Here is a 23797-nt window from a genome sequence, read left to right on the forward strand (position 1 = left end):
GCCCCTGAGCTATTGGGAGGGAGAGGAATTCGATTGTGGTATCCTGGAAGTTTGGGAATATTCCCTCAGCAAGCAGTAGGTTTGAGCCTGTGGAGCTGTGAGTGATCTTCGTTTCATTGATTTCTGTGGGTCTGCAGTTTCCTGAAGGACAAGATAAACTTCAGAATTTTCCCCTGTCCCTTTGATGCTTATTTTCCCCAAAAGCTGCTCAGAGCAGCCCGTGGGCCCCAAGGCTGAGTTCTCTTTGTGTCCCATGAGCTGCTGACAGCACAGCCCCAGCCCCGGGGCTGTCCAAGAACCACTCAAGGTCCTGGAAGATCTGCAGTCCACTTCTTCCTGGATCAGCAGTGCCACTGCCTCAGCCAGAAGTGTCTCAGTCACGGTGCCTTCTGCACACTGAAGGTTTCTCCCTCGGCAGAGTTGGTTTTGGTGGCAGCAAGACTCTGCGTTAGAGAGACGTTAAATTGAGAGGCTCGGCTGTGAGACTGATTAATGTCGGAATCCAAAGGCATGAGGGGTGTCTTAAGCATTCAGGGTGATGGAAATACCAACAATTCTTTCATTTCAACAGTTCTTAAATTTCTTTTAAAAGAAATTTAAATCTCTCATCCAAAAGAGAACGCACCAGAAAGAGGGTATATGAAGTCTTACCTCTCTCCCAGGGAGAAATACTTACCTTACAGCTTGACTTAGGTGTGTTGGAGGATTAAAATCCAGAGCTATTTATTGTATTGCTTCTTGACTCCTCAGTTGTCTTTCTGGTCCTGGGCAATTGGATCAAACTCTCTTAAAGCAGAGAAGAGCACTGGCTGCTTTTATACAGTGACTTAAAGGATGCATTTGAGAAAGCGGGAGAGCTGGAGTTCCTCTGTCTTTTTGTGTGTCCAGAAGTGGCATTTACAGGCCCCATAAATCACCTCTTGCTGTGAAGAGGAGCAATGGGATTGCTGCACTAAGAATACAGGAATATAACTTCATATCCCAATGGCAAAGGTACTTTTTCCAGGAGGGAAGCAATCCTGGGTTCTGAACAGCTACAATTGGCCTGGGTGTCCTTGTGTGCACTGAGATGGCAGGAGGGGAGGGCGGTTGGTGTTCACAGCTCTAGAAAACCAACCCAGAAGTGACCTGTGCATTACATACCAAACATCCAGAGTTTGGGACAGGGATTTAGACACCTAAAAGCTTCAGTTGTGAGGCAGCATTTCCTGCTGAGTTATTGACTGTATCTGCACCTCCCTGCACAGAGCTCCAGGTAGAATAATTTGTTTGTATTGACAAGAGCTGAGGTGGAAGTAAATTAATTTAGTCAAACTCATTGATTTTTCCACACTTATGAAGAAGGGAGGTAAGATCATCTTGATGCTGCCATCACAAGGCTTCTCTCAAAGGGTCATATTCTACTTTTTCTGAAGGCAATTCAACAAAAATAATGGTGGGTTTGCTGAATTTTCCCAAAGAGGAGCCACTTCTGACATGGCACTTAAATTAAGGGTGACTTTCACCAAAAGCTGAAACATGTTTGAAAATCAGGGTGATGTGGAATCTCTGACTTGCAGTCTCAACAGAATGAGCAGTAAACCTGGGAGTAAAACACCAGGAGCAGGAATTTTACAGCTTCAAAGGGTATTTGAGTTCTGTCTCTAGTCTGGAAATATGGAATAATCAGAACTACAGGGTGGAATTTATCTCAACATGTCATAGATAGTGTCTGATCATAAATTCTGACTTGTGAGCCTGTAGTACTTTTCCAGTTAGGGCAAGCCTTGGGAATGTGGGATAAAAATGGATCCATTATTTACCCATGGATATCTCAATTACTGTTGTCCTTGATTGGTCTTGTTCTTTTCATTATTGGCCTTCTAAAGGGGATTAAAATTAGCCACATATCGAATGGTTCTTACCATTTACTCCAGGTGACTTTCTGAGGGACATTCACTGATCATAAGCAGTCAGTTTAATTTCATTTCTTGATTAAATGAAACTAATGAATTTTCTTTATTAAAACTTGATTGGGGGAAACAAATATGTGAAAGTTATTTATCTCGTTTGTGTGGAACTTCCTTAAGAAAAACCAAAGAGCCAGAATGTAGATTGTATGAAGTGTATAGGAAGTGGTCTTGTTATTCATTTCATTTCCTGTTTGAGAAATTATCAGAAATATGTGAAATTATTCAAAAGGCCAGTCTGGTGTGTTCTGCATCAGCCCCATTCATAGGAAAGTGTTTAGTACTTAGCATTTCTATAGTGCTGTGTGGGTTCATATTTGTATGACTCCCCCTGGCAGAGATTTTTGACACACTCCTTAGTCTTCATCTGTCCATGAAATGGGTAATTTAGGCAGCATGGCCGATTAATTACTGAAAAAAAAAAACAACCCTTTTGTGCTCAGGGTGATGTAACTGCAATTACCTCTCATTTCAGTGTGGAAAAGGTGTGATAACCCCTCATTTGTGCAGCTGAAGGGTTTAACTGGGAGTTCTTACAGTGCACAGTGCAATTGTAATTAAAGCACGCGGGTTTCTGGTATGAGAAGTCCTCGTACATCAAGTGGCAATAAGAGATGAATCAGTCATATTAAATCCCCAGTTTCTTTGTTCACATCGTGTCAACCCCCAAATTTCCAGTGTTGTCAGTGCTCACCTGGTTAAACACAGAGCTCCTGCAGAGCAAGCAGAGCACAGGGACACGGGGCAATAATAATTTAAATGATATTTACACATTTGAAGTGATTCAGATGCTTCTGGTTAACTGGGAATGGATGAGTTTAGGAGTAAAAACATCAGCTTCTTTTTAGAAAGCATCCCCCGAAGAATATGTGCACTGGAAGTCTGGTTGCTTTGCATGACATCATGCAAAGTTGTACAAGTTTAAATTTGCAGCTTGCAAAGCCAGTTTTCTGTGAGTGTGAAGGAAAACAAATCCTGTCCTGCTTTGGTGCTGAGGCTGGCAAGGAAATCAGGATGTTTGCCCTTGGAGAACAGGGTGGTGAGCGCTGGGTTATTGCCTGGTCGTGTGGGAATTAAGGCAGTTGCAGAGCTTGGTCTAACTGTGCAAAGCACTTCCAGCTTTCCCTAATTGTAACTATGTAGGAACAAAGCCCTTATTTTCCATAGGGATGCAGAAACACCCTCCAACCACTTTTTCCTCAGGGTTTTGGAGGCATTTTATAAGCAAGTGATATTTGCCTGGCTGCCAGCAGTTATCATAAATTGATAAATAATCCATTTATGCCAAGTTGAGTTGGAGTGTGTTGAATTGTGAGTACAAGGGCTCCAAATAACCAGGCAAATTAGAGCAAAGACTGATAAGAGAACAGACAATCTGATCCAAACCTGCTCCGTGGGCAGAGATCAGGTCGATAATATTGTGCTGCAGGACACAGAGAAAGGAGTTTGAGTCATAAAACAGCTGAAAAATTGGCACATTTATCTTTCCTCACCACTTTTCTTCTGTCTCTAGAGAGCAGGAACAGCCCTGAGATCCCATAATGTGCAGAGTCATGTGTGGAAACAAAAATATAGAAGAGGAGAGACCTCAGTGGGGTTGTCCCAAAGTGGCACCCAAACTGTGTCCACCAGAAGCTGGGTGTTGTAGGGAGAGGGAGTTCCTATGGCAGCAGGAATGAGCTCTTTGCCATTTTATTTAGAAAGCAGCACAAACTGCTCTGGTCTTAAAGGTGTCTTTGAGGATATAAATGTTCTAATCTTGGTCTGCTCCAGAGGCTTTTGTGGAGCTGGTTAGTGTTGGATATATGGGCAGCTCCACCACATTCCTTCCATATCTGACACCACTACCTCTTCAAGAGCTTTTCGTGGCCCACTGAACTAACTCAGGAGCTGCTGCAAGAAAGGTGCAATGTGGACAGTACAGCTCCCTGCTGCTCTGACTGGACAGAGCAGACATTCCTTGGCCTCGAAATCCTCATTAATTTTGGGATTTGTTTGGCTAAAACAGTGTCTTTTGCTCTGCAAACATCAGAAGCACTGACCTTTTATACAAAATAGGCACTTTAGTAATTTCCCCCCCTATTTTTCATGGCAAGTTGTCATTTGTTGTTCAAAGCCCTTTAAGGTTATCCTATTATTTGAAAACTTTAGAGGTTTCTTCAAAGAAGGAAACTGTGAAGAAAATGTTTGAGCCCATAATCCTATTTAGAGATGGGATTTTAGAGGTAAGAGGTCACCTCTTAGTTAAGGATTCCTTATTAGGTTGTTTAAAAAAAATAAGAGAAGAAAGTGGGGAGTGGGTAACACATATTATTGATTCCTTTCAGTTAAAATGCTGCACTATTTTTATTTTCAAAGGTAGATGAACCCAGTTTTAAGAAGTTCCTGATTTTTCTGGGCTGATCATCTAAATAGAAATCACATTTATTTAGAATAACCTTAGTGGTTTAAAATATTGCAGTTTGAGTTTTCTTTGCTGTCTGGGTTGGAATAGAAACAAAAGCCATCTGCTTTTTAGCTTGTCAGGAGATATCCATCATCCCACTGGCAATTTTGTTCACTGTGCTCCCAGCTGATGGCTTCCCTCTGACTAAATTCCCTGGAAAAGCACAGAATCCATATGTTTGCTTGTCTCAGAAATGGCAACGAAAAGCACAACGTAATGAAACAAAATAAATACATTTCAGGCAATAAAGATGGAAAAATAACAAAGCAAAAGGAGCCCAAGGGATTTGTTCAAACGAACAGAGCAATTTCTAAAAGCCTAATGGTGCAGTTCAGATTGTATATAATTGTATATTTGAAAACTCGGATTTGTTGGGTAAAAAAATTTGGTATTTTCTTCCTGTAATTTATAGTGGTTTGTTGGTTTGGGGTTGGTTTTCAGAAGTGACCTGGGAATTCAGTGGGTCAGGTTCCAAAGGCACAGACGTGACCCCAGCGTGTGTGGCTGGAACTGAGCAGGTAAAGTAGCCAACAGTGATTTGAAATGTATTGATACTTGTATTTTTACCCCCCGTGGGGTATTTTAATACAGCAGTAATTTAAGGCTGATGTATGTTAATCAATGCCTTGAAGCAATAGTTAAAGTCACAAAATGGCTTCTGTTAAACTTCCCTGTTTTCAAACACCCAAAATTTCCACTGGCAGCACAGATGGCCTGGATTTGATCTATACCCCAAGCAGATTTCTTGGGGTTGGTTACTTAGTTTTATGCATTATTTAAAAAAAATAAAAAGCCTTGGCTTCCTTTGAGTCATGACCATCATAAAAACTGCACTTGGTATTATACTTTATGAGGTAAAATTGCAAATTTGCTCTTCTTGGCTTTCCACGAGAGACCAGTTAAGTTTGAACCTGCAGAACTGCCACAGAGCCACGTCCTGTCTGTATTTTCACGTGTTTCAGCTTCCCCTCAGTGAGGACCTGCCAGGATGAGGATTTGAAGGTCTTGCTGCAGTTCAGACTCTCTCATAAAGCAATTTGCTATTTTGACAACTTTGAAAACGATGCAGTTTTGCATATTCAACATTTGGAGAGCTAATTCGGTGGTTTTTAACAAAGGCAGGTGATTGTTTCTCTTTTTTAGACCCAAATGAGGTGGGATGTGAGTAACTTCGGTGGTAAATTAATTGTAGGTGGTTTCTGCCCTTTTTGCAGTGGCTGAAGAGCCGATTTCTCTTGTAGCTGATTCTGGCAGGTTTGTTCCACTTAATGGTAAAAAAGGTCAATTGCATGAGAATAAAAAGGAAGAAAAAATCTAAAATGGCATCTTTGAACTAGACAGGCAGTGAAATTAAAATTCTAAATGGTTGATAGGAGGCTTGGAATGCCCCCTGAATAGAAGACTAAACACAGTCACCTCCTTTATGGAAGAATCTTTTGTTGAAGGTTGGCTTTTCTATCTTTTTGCTGAATTTCCATCAGCTATTTTATTGTCTAATTACTGCCAGTAAAAGTTATTTATTTCTTTTGTCTAACAGCCATTTCTGCAAGTTCTGTGCCTGCCTTGACCACAGAAAAACCTCTTTTCTTCATTTCATTGCCTATATTATAAAGCACACTCTGTGTCTAATCCTTGTTTCCTTTACATCTCGATTTTAGCAATAAATGTTGCCTGAAAGTTTAGATCTAATTATTGAAATCACTTGGGAATCTCCTACGTACAGAAAGATGATCAAAACTCTAATTTTTATTTATAGTCTCAGTTCTAATTAATGCACATCTTTGTCTGAGCAAAATTATCCCCTTTCTGATATTTTTTTTCCATGTTTTATAGTTTGGGATCATCTCTATGTTTCATCAATATCCAGCTGGATTTTTTCCTCCAGTTTATTAATAAAGATATTAAATTGCACCAGCCAACATAACAACAAACATTGCTGGGTCTGTTCTTTCCCCTTGAGGTCTATACCCTTTGTTTCCTTTACAGTTAAACATTTCCAGTGTTTTCCTCCACGTCGATCAGGTATTGTCTTGCCAGATTCCTTCCTTTAAAATTTCCTGGATATGAAATTTTAGTCCAATTAAATGCATCCTTCTCCTTCTTTCCCCTTTGCCCCGTCGAGTGAATTTTTTTCCTCATTTGTATTTTTTGCAAAATAATTCAGTTTCATCAAAATGTTGAGTCTCTGCCAAACCCGAGAGGGACTTTAACTGGAACACAGCGGGGTTAGAGGTGGAAGTATCCATGGAAACAAACTTCCCTGCAGATGTTCAGATATTCCTCGGGCATCCCAAGCACGGGTAGAACGTGGGGCTGGTTCTGTCTTTGAAGGTTCACACCTGACCAGCACAGCCTGAGCTCTGTGTAATGTCAGATCCCAACTCCAACAGGTACTTCAGAGTAATTGTGCTGAAATAATGGATCCACTTCCCTGGTATTGTCTTTGTAGGGAAAAGCCTACATTTTCTCAGTGTTTCCTTCTCTCAGGTTGCATCCTTAGCTCCATTCTCTCCCATTTTGCTCTGCTTTTTAAGCAGCTCTGTTAAATCCTTGCCTTAACCTTTATATCATTCCCCTCTCCTTGAACCTGAGCTGATCCACAGCCAGGACTGCAGCCAAACCCTGCCTGCCTGGCTCAGCCAAGCAGTTCCAGCCAGGAATATCAGCCATGGGATTAGATGGACGAACATAGGAGGAGTAACCAGAATGCAACAGCTCAACACCCTTCTCCCAGTCCAGCTCTCAGGTAATTCTCCCTGAATTCCATAAAGATGTATCTAAAAGATCTCTTTTTTTTTTTTCCTGTTTACATTTTTTCCTCTCTGGTTTCATTCAGGCCTTTTGGTCTAAGCCAATTTTTCAAGTTCTAATTGCTCAGGAGCCCCTCATGTGCTCCTGCAGGGAGCTTGGCACCATACAGGCAAATTCCAGTGAAAAAATTGGGGTTTTAGGCAATTTATGATTCCCAGGAGGAGGCAGTGTTTTTAATCTGCTCACAAACTAAGCTCTGAATCTAATTTTTTGTTAGTTTCTTCATTACTCTTCAAAATAATCTTAACCTGGAGCTCAGGTAAAGAATTCTCATGTTGACAAAAGCTGGCAAAGAGAAATGAGCTGACAGCAGAATTGCTGGCTTGGTGTTCCCCCCCTTCATCCCATTCTCTATTTCCTTCCTCTGGTTTTGTAGCCAAAATAACTGAGTGTTTATGAAGTAAATTCTTATTTTAATAAGCATTAACCAGACAACGTGTAATTATCGACACGGGAGCAGAAAATGAGGTGCTGCATTAAGGGATGTCAGTGAAAATAATGGAGCTAAAACTGCAGAGACTTTTGTATAAACACATCAGAAATGCTTGAGGCTTCTCAGATGATCCAGGAGGGGTTTCCCAATTCCTGCCTTGTTTGCATCCCTCCTTAGTTCAGTTTAGACTCTGTTCCTTTCCAGCCACGTGTTCTTCCAAAACACAACAAGATGTTCTGGCCCATTGTAGTTGCTCCCTGTAAATGGGGAAAATTAATGGGGTTTGCCCGACCCCAGTTCAAAGAGCTCTTTAACTTGATTCTTTCTGTTTAACTTCCTGGCCTGATAATGCTGCAAATAAATCCTTCAGGGAGGTGCTCTGGGTTGTGTCTTAATCTATGGCAGTTACATCATGTGCTCTGAAACAACTGCAAAGAAATGAAGCTACACGTGTAGTTTGCTGAATAAATCTTCATGGTACCGGTTTTTTCACACCAATCTGGTGTTTGGTGTTTGCCACTGGTGTTTGCAGGATGTTTAAAATGAATTTTTTTACGAAAAAAAAAAAGAAAAAAGAATCTAGACCCTGTTAATGAGTTTAAGATTTCTTTTTTTTTTTTTTTTACTCAAAAAGTAGTTCTTAAATAGCCTGAGAGTTCTGCAAGCTTGTCATTGTGTTCATCCTGGTGTCCCTGTAGGCCCTGGACATTGAGCTGGTCAAACAAACGGGCTCAGTTGGATGCTGGGAATGAAAGACATCCCTGGACTTGCATGAGATCAAAGGAAATGTCGACCACGAGCTGCCAGGGAGTGCTGCACCTTCCCAACCACTTGGGGAACGAGTGGAATTCCCTCCAGGATGAACCACGCAGGGGTGAGTGTGACTATTACACATCCATATGGATTTACATCAGAGCATGGAATGCCTTGGCACTTGGCAGAACCTGGCACACCAGGGAGTGGGGAGTGACTGCAGAGCATTCCAAGTGCCTGATAAATGTAATTAATAATTACATGTTTCCCTCAAGGACTGATTTTGCTGCAGGAATTGTTCCTAGGTAATTCACAACACTACTAGTTTGGTTGGGTTTCCCACAATCCTATGGGATTGTGAGACATTTACATTATAAAGGACTGAAAAATGTGGTCACTGGAGTCAGGATAATTACAAGTCATTATTATGGTAATTAATAATGGTAATTTTAGTGCCAATGGGTCCCATCCTTTCAATTAGCTGGGAATGAGATGAAGGTCTTCTGGCAGAAAAGGAGGAAGAAAAGGTGCTTTTTGGTTTACTTTGCTCATATCCCTGGAGAGGAGAGGAATTACAGCAGGAAGGAGCCTGTGATTGCCATTGTCATTTGTAGCTGGGTTTGTTGTTGCTCTCTTATTTTTCCAGGGGCAGTTGTATAATTTGTTGACATCATTAGTTGATGGTAACTGTGTCTAACCTGCATTTTCCTTGAAGTTTGCTATTGCCTGCTCAGCCAGAAGAAAGGCTGGTGTGCCCAAAGCTGCATTTGCTGGTTTAATAGGGCCTGAAAACTTGTTCATAGCAGGGGAAAATTGATTAAAGAGGGTTGTTCCTGGGAAAAATCCATTCTGCTCCTTCAGAAAGCAAGAACAAAGATCCGTGTTTAATTCTCATGAGCTGCCACCTGAGGGCCAAGCCAAGGACAGCCAAACCAGTCACTTCACCTGGGCAGTGCCTGCAGTGACCTTGGGAACAGTTTCATGGAAAATAACGCTCACAACCCTTAAAAAGACAGGCAAGGGGATGGTGAAGGTACTAACCACTAAGGTGGGCACAGAGTGCCTGCAAATACCTGGATAAAATGGGGCCTCCTCTACTGGTGCTTTTTAAGTGTCCTTAAAAATTACAACTCCAAGGCTGCCAGAGCTCAGGGATCATTTGGCTGATCCTCTCAGGGTGTGACTGCTGGGATGGGCCTGTGCAGGGCTGAGGGCTGGACTGGATGGTCCTCGTGGGTCCCTTCCAACTCAGCATATCCTGGGATTCTGTGACTTCTTACTGTTCTATTCATCCTGCCCAAACAGAGCCTGTTCCCAGTGAATCCCTGGGAATTGATGACCCATGTGCAGGGTGGGTTTTCAAGGAGCAGTGGGAAGGTGTGACTCAGGAATCATTTCTCAGGGCACTGATCAACCGTGCAGTAGTTTCCTGCTGCAAGCTCAGCCTCTGTCATCCTGAAATACTGAGAGTGGGAGACTGGAATGCTCTGCAAATACCTGGTCATGGGGAAAACTGGAGACTGGGATTGATGGCACTGAAGGCATTTTGCCAGTGCAGAACTGTGTCTGCTGCTGCTCCCTGCTCTGGGCGTGTGTCACTGCTGCTTCCCGGGAGCTGCCTGCCCTGCTGATCCGAGTCCGAGGGGCTGGATCGGCACAGCCCCTTTCCTGCTGCTGCAGGAGGGGCACCCATCCCCTTTGTGCCAGCAGTCCATGGCAGGAGGCTGGGTTTGCTGGCTTGGGTTCTTCCCAGTCTGACTTCTGTAGGGCATTCAATCCTGGGAAGTTTTGTAGCTCTCCCACTTGAGCTTGTGGAGCTGTTTTCCCTCCTCTTCCCTCTGTCCCACTTAGAGTGGCAATTCCGTTCTTTTTTATTTTGGCTAATAAAGCCAAAGTCTCTCAGTTCCCGGTTTCCTTCTGTTCCCAATTACCCTGGTAATCCTTTTCAAACCAGTTTGCCTTTCTGACTCTGTTACAGCTCTGGTAGCCTTTGCTCAGCCTCTCAAATGAGATAATTAAGCCCTTGTCCAGCAGCTTGCAGGTTGAAAATGATTCCCATAGCTTTAATTCCTCCTTTTTGTCACTGTGTGGGAACTAAGTCCGAGATCACCTGGGTGGGTGTTCAGTGAGCTCATTTGACACAGTTACACCAGAACACTTTGCTGCTGCCTGAGCCTGGGTTTGTGCCTTGTCCTGCTGAGTTTAACCCCGTTCTGGTTTCCCTCATCACTCATAAACTTGGGGTTACTTAAGCAATATACAGGTTATGATATATTTGCTGAGCCCATGATTCTTTTTGTGGGTTGACCGAATAAAATCAATATTGGAAGATAATTCTGCTGAGAAAAATGGGTGAATTTAACGGAGGGAGCTGAACTTTGTAATTAGCACCCTATCCAGCAGTTGAGGATGTGTGTTTGTGTAAATTGGCTTTAAACAAAACAACAGTAAACTTGGTTTCTGCAGGGTTTAGATGTTGCAGGAGATAGCTTCCAATTTCATTTCCACATGTCCTATGCAGCCAACAGAGTGCAAAAGGCACAATAAGAGCTTTGCACTCCAGCAAAATCCTTTTGGATTATCTGATTTAATAACACAGAGGAGAAAATAAAATTTCCTTCTGGGTTGGTATAAATAGACATAACTTTTGACTTCTGGAGGCTCTTCTTACTTAGAGTGGCTGAGGCTGTGGCTGTAATATGTTATTTTTTGTGACATTTTCTGCCACAGGTGCTTTTAAATGGAAAGTGGGGCTCAATTTAAAGGGAAAAGGGACAAAAAAGTGAATGAAAAAAAAATTTCCATTGTGAAAATTTAGGCATTTAAAAGTCACTTGAAGAAAGAAGGTTCTTGTAGGTGCTGGTGCTGCTGAGTTAATATTTATCTGGTTACAAATGACCTGCCCTTGGATCACAAAGCTCAGGATAATTTAAGACCTGTCATTATCATAAGTTGTTATTAATTTTGGATGACTTTAGACCAGGTTCTCAATGAAAATTCAGTGTGGTAATGGCAATGGGACTTTCTGGGTGAGAAGTTCTTTCTCTGGATGGGGAAGCCCTCATTACATCAATGACTGCTTATTAACCTGTTCTGTATTAAGTCTAAGCTGAAGCTTTTTAAACAAGAAATACCAAAAATAGGAACATTGGAAAATACTTATTTCTGAGCAATTTTTGAGCCATGTTGGCTTTGATTCATTTTTTTATGGCCAGAGATGTTTCCTGACACGTGAAAAGTCTGTTTTCAGGAGGTCTGAGAGGTCTATGTAAAACATTTTGCTGTAATGATGGATTAATATCCTCGTGCTAAGTAAGGCTTAAAGCCTAATTCAACTTCATTAATGCAGCCAATTCATTGTGCATCCACTTCCATCCTGTTCAGGCACATAAATGGGACCCCTGATATCCTGGAATACAGCAGGACATGTTGCATTAATATGGAGAAGTGAATCCTTTCTCATTATTTAATTTTTTACCATATTCCAGGCAGGCAGGATAATTAACATGCAGCAGGGCATGGTCTAGATGACCAATTAACCTCAGATAAATGTGCTCTGGTAATTACTCCCCACACAGCAATGCAAATATTAGAATAAGTTTTAGGAGGGGATTTTATGGATCTTTGAGTTTGAGTAGTTTAAGATTAAATAAACTGACTGAACTTCACCTGAAATTTTCACCCCCAGACCATTTTCTCTCCCTTCTGCCTGAACATGGAACTACACAAGTCAGCACTGCCTGAACTTCCCAAAGCTTTGGCTGCTGAATTGGATACAGTCCAGGCTGGGTGCTCAGACAGCCCCATTTCTGGAGACAGGGGAAGTTTCTTTGGATTCTTTTCCTGTTGCACAGATACCAGGCAAACGCTCCCAACAGTCAGTCGAGGCCATGGAGCTCAAACAGACCCAACCACCCTTTCCAGCAACAGCAGCACCTTCCTGCTGGCACTGGCACCCAGAGCCACTTCCATGGGGGTGACCTTGCTGACAGCTCTGTCTCCAGGGCCAAAATTCCCTTGCTTTTCCAGACATCCCTCTGAATTCCTCATGGCCTTTCCCTCCTGAGATCCACCAGAGCAGTCAGCTCTGCTGTAAGGTCTGTGCTCGTGCAGCATCACTTGATGAATGACAAGGTTGGTGCATCTTACAGTGGGGCCTGGGGAGTAACATAGTGTAATAATATAAAATAATAATTAAAGCAGTTGTGGTTGGGTGCTCTCAGAGCTCTTTACAGGCAGGATCTGCAGAGGGGGCAGCTCTGTACTTTAGGAAATAACTCTTTTCCAACTGGTCAGATTAACACAAAGGAGAAGGAATATTTAATTATACCCTTGCAGAGGGACCAAGTTCCAAACTGTGCCACTGCAGGAGAGAGATCTGGAAACCTCATTTAACAGGGTCCCTAAGCCATGTTGTTCAGCCATATATTTTCCATTTCTAAACAACCTGCTAAAAATCCTGCTCTGTGTTCACACAATTATTTCCATGGACATTCACTTTGTATTTGTGGGAACTTTAATTTGGGGAGTTGCAAGAAGTGGAGCACCTGAGTTCTGCCTGGGAGTGGATGTTGATCCCCCATTCCACCCCCTCACAATTAGTTAATATGATTAACATTAGTTAATAAGCTTTGCTTGAGTCCACTACGGGTTTTCTTAGCAACTGATCCAACTGTCCAAAGGTGCTTAATGTCAATTATATAAACCCATCTCTCTCCTGTAAAGTACATTTAGAGAGGCTGACACCAGCTGCTGCTGCAATGAGCTTTTTTAGCAGCATTAAAATTGTAAAACTCGACATGTTTCAAGTGCTGTTTAACAATTAATTTGCCTAAATATCAAATCTGATTTAAATGTCTTCAGTCAAAGCAGAGACATGCATGAGAAATTCCAGATGAATGGGTTTAACCCAGATGACATTACATGGGATAACACAAACACTGGGCATCAGGAAGGAGGTGGTTGTCATGAGTTTGGCACTGAAGACCTGTCTGATTTTTCCATGTGCCCTAGAAACTGCTTAATTTCTGAAAAAGCAGCAAATTTACAGCCCTGGCAAAGGTCATTCAGAGCAGAAGTAATTCCGTGCTACACCAGACTTGATACCAGGCCTTCTGAGTCTGAAAAATAGCAGGGGAAAGGGCTCTTTTTAATCTGTTTTTCAGAAATTAAACCCTTTTTAGGATACATTATCCTGCCTCTTGAAAACACCAAAGGACAGGCTGGGTGCCAGGATGTAACAAGCTGCTTTCTGAGGTACCAGCTCTCACCTTTATTCAGGTTTGAAGGGATTAAAAGCTGTGCTGGAAAAACTCTTTGATCAAAGGAGCCTTTGGAAATGTGACAGTCTGCATCTCTAAGTTGCTGTATCCGGTTCATCCCAGCCTGGCATCACACTCTGACACCATTCTGCCATCCCCACGTACTCGTCTCAAGCCCAAAATCCAAATTCCCCATCAGGATACTTTGGCATTTAAAGGGTTTTTTTCTAACTGAGACATATCACAAGTATTAACAAAAAAAAAAAGGAAATTAACTGCAGAGTGGATTTTTTTTTCCCAGACTTTGCCAAGGTTTTTGTTACATGGGAGGATATGAGGGAAAGATTACTATAATGAATGTCACGTGCCTTTGATTTACCTGCTTGGGTTTAGTCTTTTACTGTTGAATTACACCAAGAAAAGACCTTTCAGGGCAGCAAGAGCAGGAAATGAAGCAGCAACGAGTGATAAAGGAGACTTTGGGGGAAAATATATCAGGGACACTTCAGGAAACAGCGAGATGTTCTTGCTTAAGGAATGTTCAGCAGTTTGGGTTTGTTTGGATTCTTGTTTTCTTTCCTGAAGCTCTCCCTGAGCTGAGCCAGAGCTCGAGTGCAGGTTTAAGAGGTGAATGTTGGTGAGGGATGGCCTTTAGACAAACCCTTGCTGGGAAACTTTGGGGCTCTAATTTACTTTCAGAGTGGTTTTAGATGATGCCATAAAGTGTCATTTTGCAAAGTGCTGTTTGGAATCACTTGAAGTGAATGTAACAGGATGTAAGATGTAAATATTCCTGGAAGGGCCTGAGGTTCAGTTTGCTGACAGCATGGAAATGAGGACATCAGGATTGAGTGCAAGGGAATGAATTCCAGGAGAAACCCACGGATCTGGCCGAGGAGCTGTGACAGTTGCTGATGTCTTGGGTGCTTTCAGTTCATGCTGCATGAACATTGAGTTCAAAAACATTGAGTATTAAGACCCTCATGGATGGCTTTAAAGAGCTGCTCTGTTAAATGCAACCAGTAAAGGTTTGCAGGTCAATGCAGTGGTTTGGGTGAAGAGCCTCCTCGTGGCACAGAGGTGGCAGAAGATGTGATAGCAGGATTTGGCCCCTGTTTTAAGATAACACCTCTCTTTGCTCTGCCTCTGCTGTGGCATTTCCTTACATCAGAGCAAAGGCTCTGAATTCAGGCTGGGGATTTGCATGCCAAGGAAATGCTCTAGAGCTGAGCAGAGCAGCTACAAAAGGGCAGAGCCGTGGATTCCAAAGAGAACTGGGACAGTAAATTTGGGTTAGTTGGAGCGTGTGAGCAGCAGATGGTTCAGGATAAACTGGAGGATGTGGAAACCACAGGGATGTGTCAGGAGAACAAGTCACTGCCAGGTGAAGTGTTGGAATTCTGTGGGATAACCCACAATCCAAGCTCTGAAACAGTACTGGCTGTGACCCTTTCACAAATGTGAGTGGTTTGTAAGTACCTGGGGGTTCAGAGGGACACTGAGTGTTCAGGTGGCAGGAGAACAGGATCACACTGCCATTCCATGAAGCTCTGTGGTTTGGTGTCTTTCTCAATAGCTCAGCTGACCTACTTTGACTTAATTCCTTGGAACTGCCAGACCTTAAATGCACTTAAACTGGAGGAAATAATTAGTTTGATTCTTGGAGACTCTCTGTAGCATTTGGGCTTAGAACAGCTGTAGCAGTCACAACTGCTTGGCAAGTATATATATATATTTTTTAAATTAGATCAATGCACTTTTCTTGTCTTATCTCTTGTTTATCCCAAAGCATGTGGAACATAGGGAATATTGCTGATTTTAAGTCTTTTTTTGTTGTTGTTTAATGGACTTCAAAGGAATGGAAACAGAGAATGGCTGTAATTCAGTAGTTAGGGAAGAGGGCAAACATTAGCCTTTAATTATTAGTCACAAACTTTACTGTCAAGACTGTGAAGAACTGGAGGAAAGTTCCACGAGCACAAACTGCTTTTAGGGAGAGGAGATTGCACAGCTGGGCTGAGAGGACAGAATGCTGTTGGGGAAATCAAACTGCCGTGTCTGTGGGGAATTATAATTCCCAGTAAAGATGTCAAGGCTCCATCCCTCAGTTACAGATCTCTGCAGGCAAAGGGTGTATCTTCACCCCCTGCAGCCTCCTCAGTTTTGGGTGTCTCTGTCACCCACACTGGGTGAATAACCTGCATTTAGGAGTTTTTCTGTTGTGAGATCAGCACTGAGCTACTGAAATCCTGTGTAAAGCACACCTGGAATCATTTAATTCCTACTGGGATAAGTGAAGATTAATTGGACTGTAATTGGTGACTTGGCCATCTGTGTAATGTCACTGTGGGCAGAGCTTTAGGCTCAGCTCATGAGAGGAGGATTCAGCTCTTCCCATCCCTAACCAAACATCACTTTATTTCCTAGGGGGGGTTTTTTTCACCTTCCCCCTCACTTTGGGGAGCATATATGGGAGGTTTCAAGGGACTTCTGCCTTTCCTTAGAATCAAAAAAATGCAATTTTTAAACCTAAGAAAACTTATGGAACAATAAATGTCCATGTGCTCCTAAGAATATGTAAGGCAAGCCTTGGAAGGGATGGGGCCAAAATGACAACAGCTGGAAAACTGTAATAGGGAAAAAAATAACAGGGATTAAGGCCAATTCTAGGAAAAAACTTTACTCTTGTGCTTTAAAACACGTGTCTTATATCCTTAGTTGCACTGGTTTTCATGAGACATAATCACTTGAATGCTTGAAGTGTTTATAGAGTTTGTTCTTTGAAGTACTTTTCTGTATCAGGATTTAAAAAAAAAAAACAAAAAAACACAAACCCACTCCTGTTGCTGGACTTTTCTTCCACCCAGCATTGCAGCACTTTGGTGTCCCATCCATCCTCAGGCTTTTCACCTGTGTCTGTAACATTTTACAAGGATTTCACTGAAGTCAGTAAAATCAGCCTGGATTTACACTGAGAGTTTGCAGAACGAGAACTGCTGCACCTTGGTTTTTATAGAGGGTTTTTCTGGATAGTTGTCTCTGTCCCAAACACAGGCCTTGCCTGTAAAGGTGTGGGGGGATTTTTGGGGAGGAGACAGGACTAGGTTACTGCTGAGGTCCTGACCAGCCTCAGCTGTCCAGTGGTTCCATGTTTGTTCACCTCTGCAGTGCCCAGGAGTGCAGGATAAAAGCAGAGGAGCTTTGAGGTGACAGGACTGTGTGCTGTGGTGTGGGAAAGGTCACACACAGGAGGGCTAAAAATACACACGTGGCACAGCCACCTCGCTCATTATGCACCCTGGAAGCTGGTTTGCAAATCGACCTAATAGTATTTAATCAGCTTTATTTAGAGATGAATTAGCATTTGACTTTGAGTTTGTAGTTGCAGAAGTCGCCTGAGTTCCTGGGGAGTTGTTTTCATGGAGTTGTGAAAAGCTGGAACAAGTGATAACTTCCCATTTCCAGTGGGATCCACATCTGTTCATTTCTCTGTTTTCTTCCATGAAAAATCTGTGGTTCTTCTACCGAAACTTTTTGTTAGTCAACCAAAAGTCTCACAAGACAAGGGCCTTTCAGGCTGCCTGGAGAAACTTCATATCCTGCCAATTTAGCTTTTAAAATGCCAGGTTTTAGCTGTTAAATTGCCAGTTGTAGCTTTTTAAAATGCTTTTCGTAGCACCATTTATTCTTAGAAGGTAAGTGGCACCGACACAGAACATCAGATGGGGACAATATTCTTTTTTTCTTCTTTTTTCTTTTTTTATAACACAAACTGCATTTCATCCTGTGGGTTTACTGAGGTGGGTTTGTCTGTGATGCTCATGTAGACTACTTACACATATATGGAAGTAAACTACATTCTGTCCCAGAAAAGATCCCTTGTAATTAGCATTTCCCTGGGTGTTTTTTCTGCTTTATTGTTTGCATGCTGCTCCTACTCCAGTCCCCCAAAGCTCCCGGGAATCTCTGTACTTTATAGGATGTGACTCACCGGGCTTTTGACACTGAGCTGTTTGACACAGAGATTTTATTTGTTCTGCCTTGGAGAAACGTGTGTACAGATAAAGGTTTCAGGGGGAGGGCAGTGACCCTCAAACCACGTTACCTTGGAACAGTCTGATCTCCCCTAAAATGTTAAATAGGAGCAGTGGGGCTCAGCCCTTGGCCCTGCAGTTGCTTCACATACACCAGAATGAAGGTAGGGGGTGAAAATAACCTTTAATCTGTTTACTTCCCACAGAATTGAGATGGGAGTGAAACAAGCCATATTTGAAATTACCACTGGAAAACATCCCTGCCTGGAATTCCAGTTTGGTCCAACGAGCAGGTAGGAATGTTAAACCAGGGGATGGGATCATACTGCACTGTTCTTCCCTGCTGAGATTTCCCTGGACCTGCTGTGGTGCCTTTTCCACCTGGTTTCCCTTCCAGAGGCAGACCCTGCTCCATGTCTCTCTCCCACGTGAACACCTGATGCTGGGGCTGCAAACTGCAGTGCACTTTCACCTCTGGATTTAATTCCCACTGGGAAACCCTTGTCCAGCAGTAGAAGGTCTAAAAAAGATGCTTGGCACTAGAGGGCAGTGACTGAGGAAGCTAATTTTCCAAGAGTCTTTAAAAAGAATGAATTAACCAGTGTGTTGCATTCCTGCCCATTCTGTGATCCCGGATTTTGCAAAGCTGTCAATAATAGTTGTGGTTTTGAACATGTCATAGGTGTGAATTTTCCAGGATTTTTAGTGGTCAGGGTAAGACCCAGAGCATTGAGGCTTTCAGAATTCTATTCCAAAGCCTTGTATTTCAGGCACTTGAGGTTTTGGTCAGGCTTCCTGATTTTGGTCAAACCTTCCTGGTGGGATATGTGTCCCAGAGGTTTGAAGTCAACTGTTTCCTCAGAAAAGTGGAAAACCATGTAATTCTCTCTTCAGATCCTTGGGGATTCAGAGGAAGCAAACATTGGGCCAGCAGATTCATAGTCTGTATTTTGTGTGTTCGGTCTCTACATTTTGGGCAGGTCAAGTCCCCTCTCCGTGCCTCAGTTTCCTCTTTCAGCACTTCTGTTTTCCTTATAAAAAGGAAGTGTGAGCACCTTTATCCTGTCCCTGTGGGATGTGGAATGCAGAGGCAGCATCTAAAAGAAATTCTGACCTATGTGGGACCTTGGAGTTGATTAAATTTTCCATCCTCTGAGGAAAGGCCTGTTTGGAAGTTGGGAAAGCGAGCTGGTGCCTAATTAGAGTTGGCTGTGGATGTGCTCCAGTGGGGGCCTCTCCTGGTAGTGTGGAAAAGTTGAAAAGGAGCCCGTGGTTATTTTAAAATTAATTATCACTCCTCTGAAGTCCTGCTGAAAAAAGAACAGCTCTGCAAAAAAAGGCAATAAAATTACTCCCAGACAAGGCAAAATGCACCATATGTCAGGGACACCTCGGAGCCAGAGGGGGCTGCCTCCTTCCTGCCCACGTGGGGTTTGTGCCAAGGAATTCCAGGACACCTTGTGCTTCCCACAGCACTTGGTGGGTGTCTGACACAGCAGCATCGTGGAGCTGCCTCTCTGGCTTAGCATTAATTCCTTGTTTTGCAATCAGCTGCTCAGGCCTTGCAGCACTTGCAACTGTAAGGTAAATATTGGAATTTTTATTCTTCATCGTTGACCACCTGACTCGAACATCTGTGGAGTAATGAATGGATGCAGGAGCTGAGGGGAAGAAAACACGGCTGGATCTTCTCGGCAGGGCGTTGGCTCAGCTCTCCACAGGTATTCCCTCCTGATGTGCCGGGCACTTATTCCCTGCTGGCATCCAGCCCGTGGCTCCGAGTGCTTTGTGTGCTCCACGTCATTTACACCGCTGAGCAAACAGGCAGCAAAGCTTCCTGAGAGGCCCCTGAGCAGTTCCCTTGGCAGAGAACAGCTCCAGGTGGGAATTCCCTCTGGAGAAGGGGAGAGGCCTGGCACACAGTGTTGGAAGTGTGGCTGTGCTCGACCAGGACACCCCCAGCCAAGGACAACACGGGAACCAGCAGGGAGAGAAAGGTCATTGAAATGTTTGGCCTTGGAGAGAGGAAGAGAATTCTGCCTTGAATCCCTGGGAATGGGGAGAGTTGTCACTTTAAAAGCTCTGTGCCTGATCACTCTTTGTGAAACCCCATCCCAGGCGTTCCATTAAATGATACTGGATTAAATGCAGGATCCAGGGGATGATTTGTCCAAGAAGTTGTGTTGGGAAAAGGTGCAGGAAAATCCTGCAGCAGAGTCTCAGGGCAGTAAATCAGCTGCTCTAAAAGTGCTGGGAATTCTCTTCTTTTTGTTTCTTTATCTTTGCCCTCCCGGATAATTAACAGGTAAAGCCAACTGTTGCCTCCTCCTGTGAATCTGTGACTTGTAGGGACAGCAAAGCCACCTCAGCGTTGCCATGGAGTGCTGATGAAATCCCTGTTAGAGGGGTCTGCTGGTTATGGACATTCTGTTGGAGCTGGAGTGGGGGTTTCCCTGTGCATCCGTGTCCCAGAGAACTGACTGCACTGCAGATGAGGAGCTGAAACTGTGTTTTATAGTCTGGATCAGCAAGTCTTTTGATATTCATTGATTAAAGCTTGGCAAAAAGTTATTTTTGGATGGTAAGCCAGACAGGTCTGACCTCTCCCTGCCTTTGCAGAGAGAGCTTAACCCCGGACTGCGATTTCCAAGGGGCCTGGCAGGTATTCCAGGCTTTTTGCCTCCTTGTCCTCCAGCTCTGGACAGAGGGAGCAGCTCCCATAGTCATCTGGAACTTCCCATAACCAAAATACAAGGAGGAGATATCACCTGCAGTCCTCAGGTGGGAAAGCTGGTGTCAGATGCCTTCCTCTGAGGATTGTTTGTCCTCATCTGCTGCCTGGCAGGAGTTCCCTCCCTCCAGGTCAGTGCAGGAACACGGTGCACAGCTCCCTGGGACCAGCCAGGGGACTTGCTCTGCACTGGATTCATTTCAGGCTCATTATTTCCACGAGAACAAAAAGAAGGTGGAGACATTTAATAGGATCAGTTCTCCTTGAAGATAACTCCAGATCTTTCTGTAGTTAATGAGCAAGTCCCAGGAACCTAAAGAAGGAGGTGGTTATGGCAGTGCTGTCAAATCTGCACAAAAAGGACTGAATGTCTAAGAATAAAGTCATGGGTTTGTACATAATTAACAGAAAGTTCTCAGCTATTGGCATTAATGTTCACAGGAAGGTGATTCAGCTCTTTGCTTATTGGACTTTGTCAGCTTTCCATGGCTGAAGCAGAATCTGATGGAATGACACAGCTGTAAGTCACTAATTCCTATCCAAGGGGCTTCCTTGGCATCACCAGGGCAGGGACAGATGCACTTGGGATGATGGGAACGGGAAAATTCACCATGTGGATGCTTTGAAGTTCAAAAGAAAAGCAAAGCTTCCATCCCAAACTGCCATTTAGACGCTGTTAAATCTGATATCCCAAACCAGGGGACATTTGTTCCCACTTTGTAGAACTGTAGGTAGCTTCCAGTCTTTACCTGTTGGAGAAGATGTCTCGGGTATTTCCTGTTCTGTGTTAACCTTGGTAAATATTTTTGTATTTTATCCCTGATTCCCATCATGTGAACTCTGGAACTTGCTTGTGGCAAAGACTGTCCCAGGGATATTTGTATTTTATACCAGCTCGACCATGGATTTGGGTTACTCGGGTGTTTTTGCTGTGCCCACTGGTGGTTTTGAAATGCTTTTATTGCAGTGGATCAGCTGGGAAATCTTGGTTTACTCAGCCCCTTTTCTTTGTTTTAACAGCCTTGCCACCTGCAAAGCAGGGATGGATTTCTGAGAGGAACTGTCCTGCGCTGGAAAACGTCTCTGAGAAGCCCCTGGGATCTGCTGGGTGTTCCTGGAGAAGGGACACGAGGGGACTGTCCCTCCCTGGCCACTGCAGGGCTGTTTCCCAGAAGATGGAGCTCTTCCCCCAGCACTGCTGATGGAGACCTTGTAAGTTCAGTATCATATAAAACATGGGCATTCTTACACATGGCACAATTATTCTTCACAGCTGAGAGAAAGGAGAAAAAATGCACCTGCTGACCAGAGTTATTTCATTATAAAAGACAAGTCCGAGTTATATTTTTGTCAGTAACTTCTACTTTACAGTAATAATGGTACATGGAAGTAAATCCAGTTATTAAAGAGTCCAGATGCCAGCCTTGTTTTTCCCTTTGAAGCTCCACATGACTCTTGACAGGTTTGAGTCTTTAAAGCTTTGCAATTTTCGTGAGTTTATCACTTGATTGGAGAGGTGCTGGTTTGTCTCACTGACAGCAGTCACTCCCTTTTTGCTGGAAGCAAATCCTTCACTTCTCCCTGGGTGCAGAGGGGTATTTATTTCTGCTGGGCTTCGGTTTCCACCTCTGAATGCTAAAGCTGAGAGGGGTTTTAAATTTCCACATTGGAAACCAAGTGACAAAGCAATGAGCAGAGGAGATTGAAAGAAAAATGTGGATGTTGATTCTTGGGGACCCACAAATCCTGCAGGAGTCATCCCTTGTGGTGGGACTGGAGCAGCAAAGCCCTTGTGGCATCAGATGATGAAGGAAATAATAAACACATAGGAATTTGACTGCATTTATAATATGTGTGTTTAGTGTCTGATCCTCTTCCCTTAAAATCAGGGTTAACTGATCTTAACCCTTCCCTGGGGGAATCTGGGACAAGGCTGTTGGCCTCTCTCAAGCCTGGACACACTGGGGAGCCCCTCTGGGAACTGGACAAAACTTGTTATTCCTGACCCCAGAGAACTGCCAGTGTCTCAGCTCCCCCTGCTTTGGTGTTATGGACATTCTGCTTCTCATTCCATGGCTGGAGCTCAGATCCTCGTTTTTACAGCTCACATGTGTGTTATCTGAACTGCAAAAGAGATTAAGAAGAAGGGAAGTTTTATAAGCACTGACATGGTTGTCATGACTACCTAAACCACTTTGCTGGTACCATACAAGTCTTTCACTTTATCTGTAGCTTTTATACAAAAAAACACCTTTTTTTTTTCTTTTTTTGCATGAGAGTCTAAAGAAGCAGAGCTCAGGAAATCTCTATAAACATAAATATGTGTGTGAGGGAGGGTGTAGCATCCAGGTGAAGATAATGCTCATCCCCTCAGTCAGATGACAAATCTGTGTGTTAAATTCTTTGGACAGTGAGAGGCAAGTCCAATCCATCCTCTGCTTTTGCCTGGACTGACAGGATCTGAAGCCCTGGCAATCAGGGCTACAGATGATTCCATGGAGTAGCCTGCTCTGCCTTATTGCAAGGGGCAGATATCCCCCTAAAGCTGCAACATGAGGAAGTTTAAAATTTAATTTATAAATATATAAATGTATTTCAATTTGGTTTTTAGATCTGTATCACAGACCCATAAAGCTGGGACAGCTGGGACACAGGAATGCTCCTTGTGAGGCACTTGGAAATGTGCAGTTGAGCCCTCAAAACCCTTGATGCATTTTTTGACGTGTTTCAGGTAAGCCTTGTAGTGTTTTTAAGGTTCTCTGAGTTTGCCTCATTTCTAAGGGAAAAAACCCTAGAGACTGGTAGATAAATGTGGGATTGAGTGTCCACTTTGTTGCACAAATGTACAGTAGTTGATCTTGAGCAAATAATTCTCCAGCTCTCAGACTCTGATAATCTGTGGACCGAGTATCTAATGCTGCAAATGTTGTTTGGAAACTTTTAAGCCCTGTCCTGTTATGCAAGAAATGAGAAGTGAACATTTCTACACTTGCAGTTTGAGCTGTGCTGAACTAAGTCTGTGGAATGCATTGTGAAATGTAAAAACCAACAAAACCGCAAAAAACCCACCCCAGAACCCCGAGTCTCAATAAAGCTTCTAGACAGAACGTGCCCTGGGTATTTGGTGTCTGGGGCAGCTCTAACCCTCTGTGTTTGCTGGGAGGTGCTGGGGTGGCTCCAGGTGGTGCCAGCGTGTCCCTCGGCTCCTCCTGCTCCTCCTCTCCTGGCACTGGAACCAGCTCGGGCAGCTCCAGCTCCCAGTGAGTCTGAGGGGTCTTGGTTTCTTTGGGTTTTGACACAATGTTTGGGGCCATTTTCTGCTTGCAAGGGAATTGTAAAGCAAGTCCCAGGAGTCTTTCCAGATCAACTTGCTATTTGG

Source organism: Manacus vitellinus, unplaced genomic scaffold, assembly GCF_001715985.3.
Source record: "Manacus vitellinus isolate BGI_N305 unplaced genomic scaffold, ASM171598v3 scaffold_38_pilon, whole genome shotgun sequence".
Classification (NCBI taxonomy): domain Eukaryota; kingdom Metazoa; phylum Chordata; class Aves; order Passeriformes; family Pipridae; genus Manacus; species Manacus vitellinus.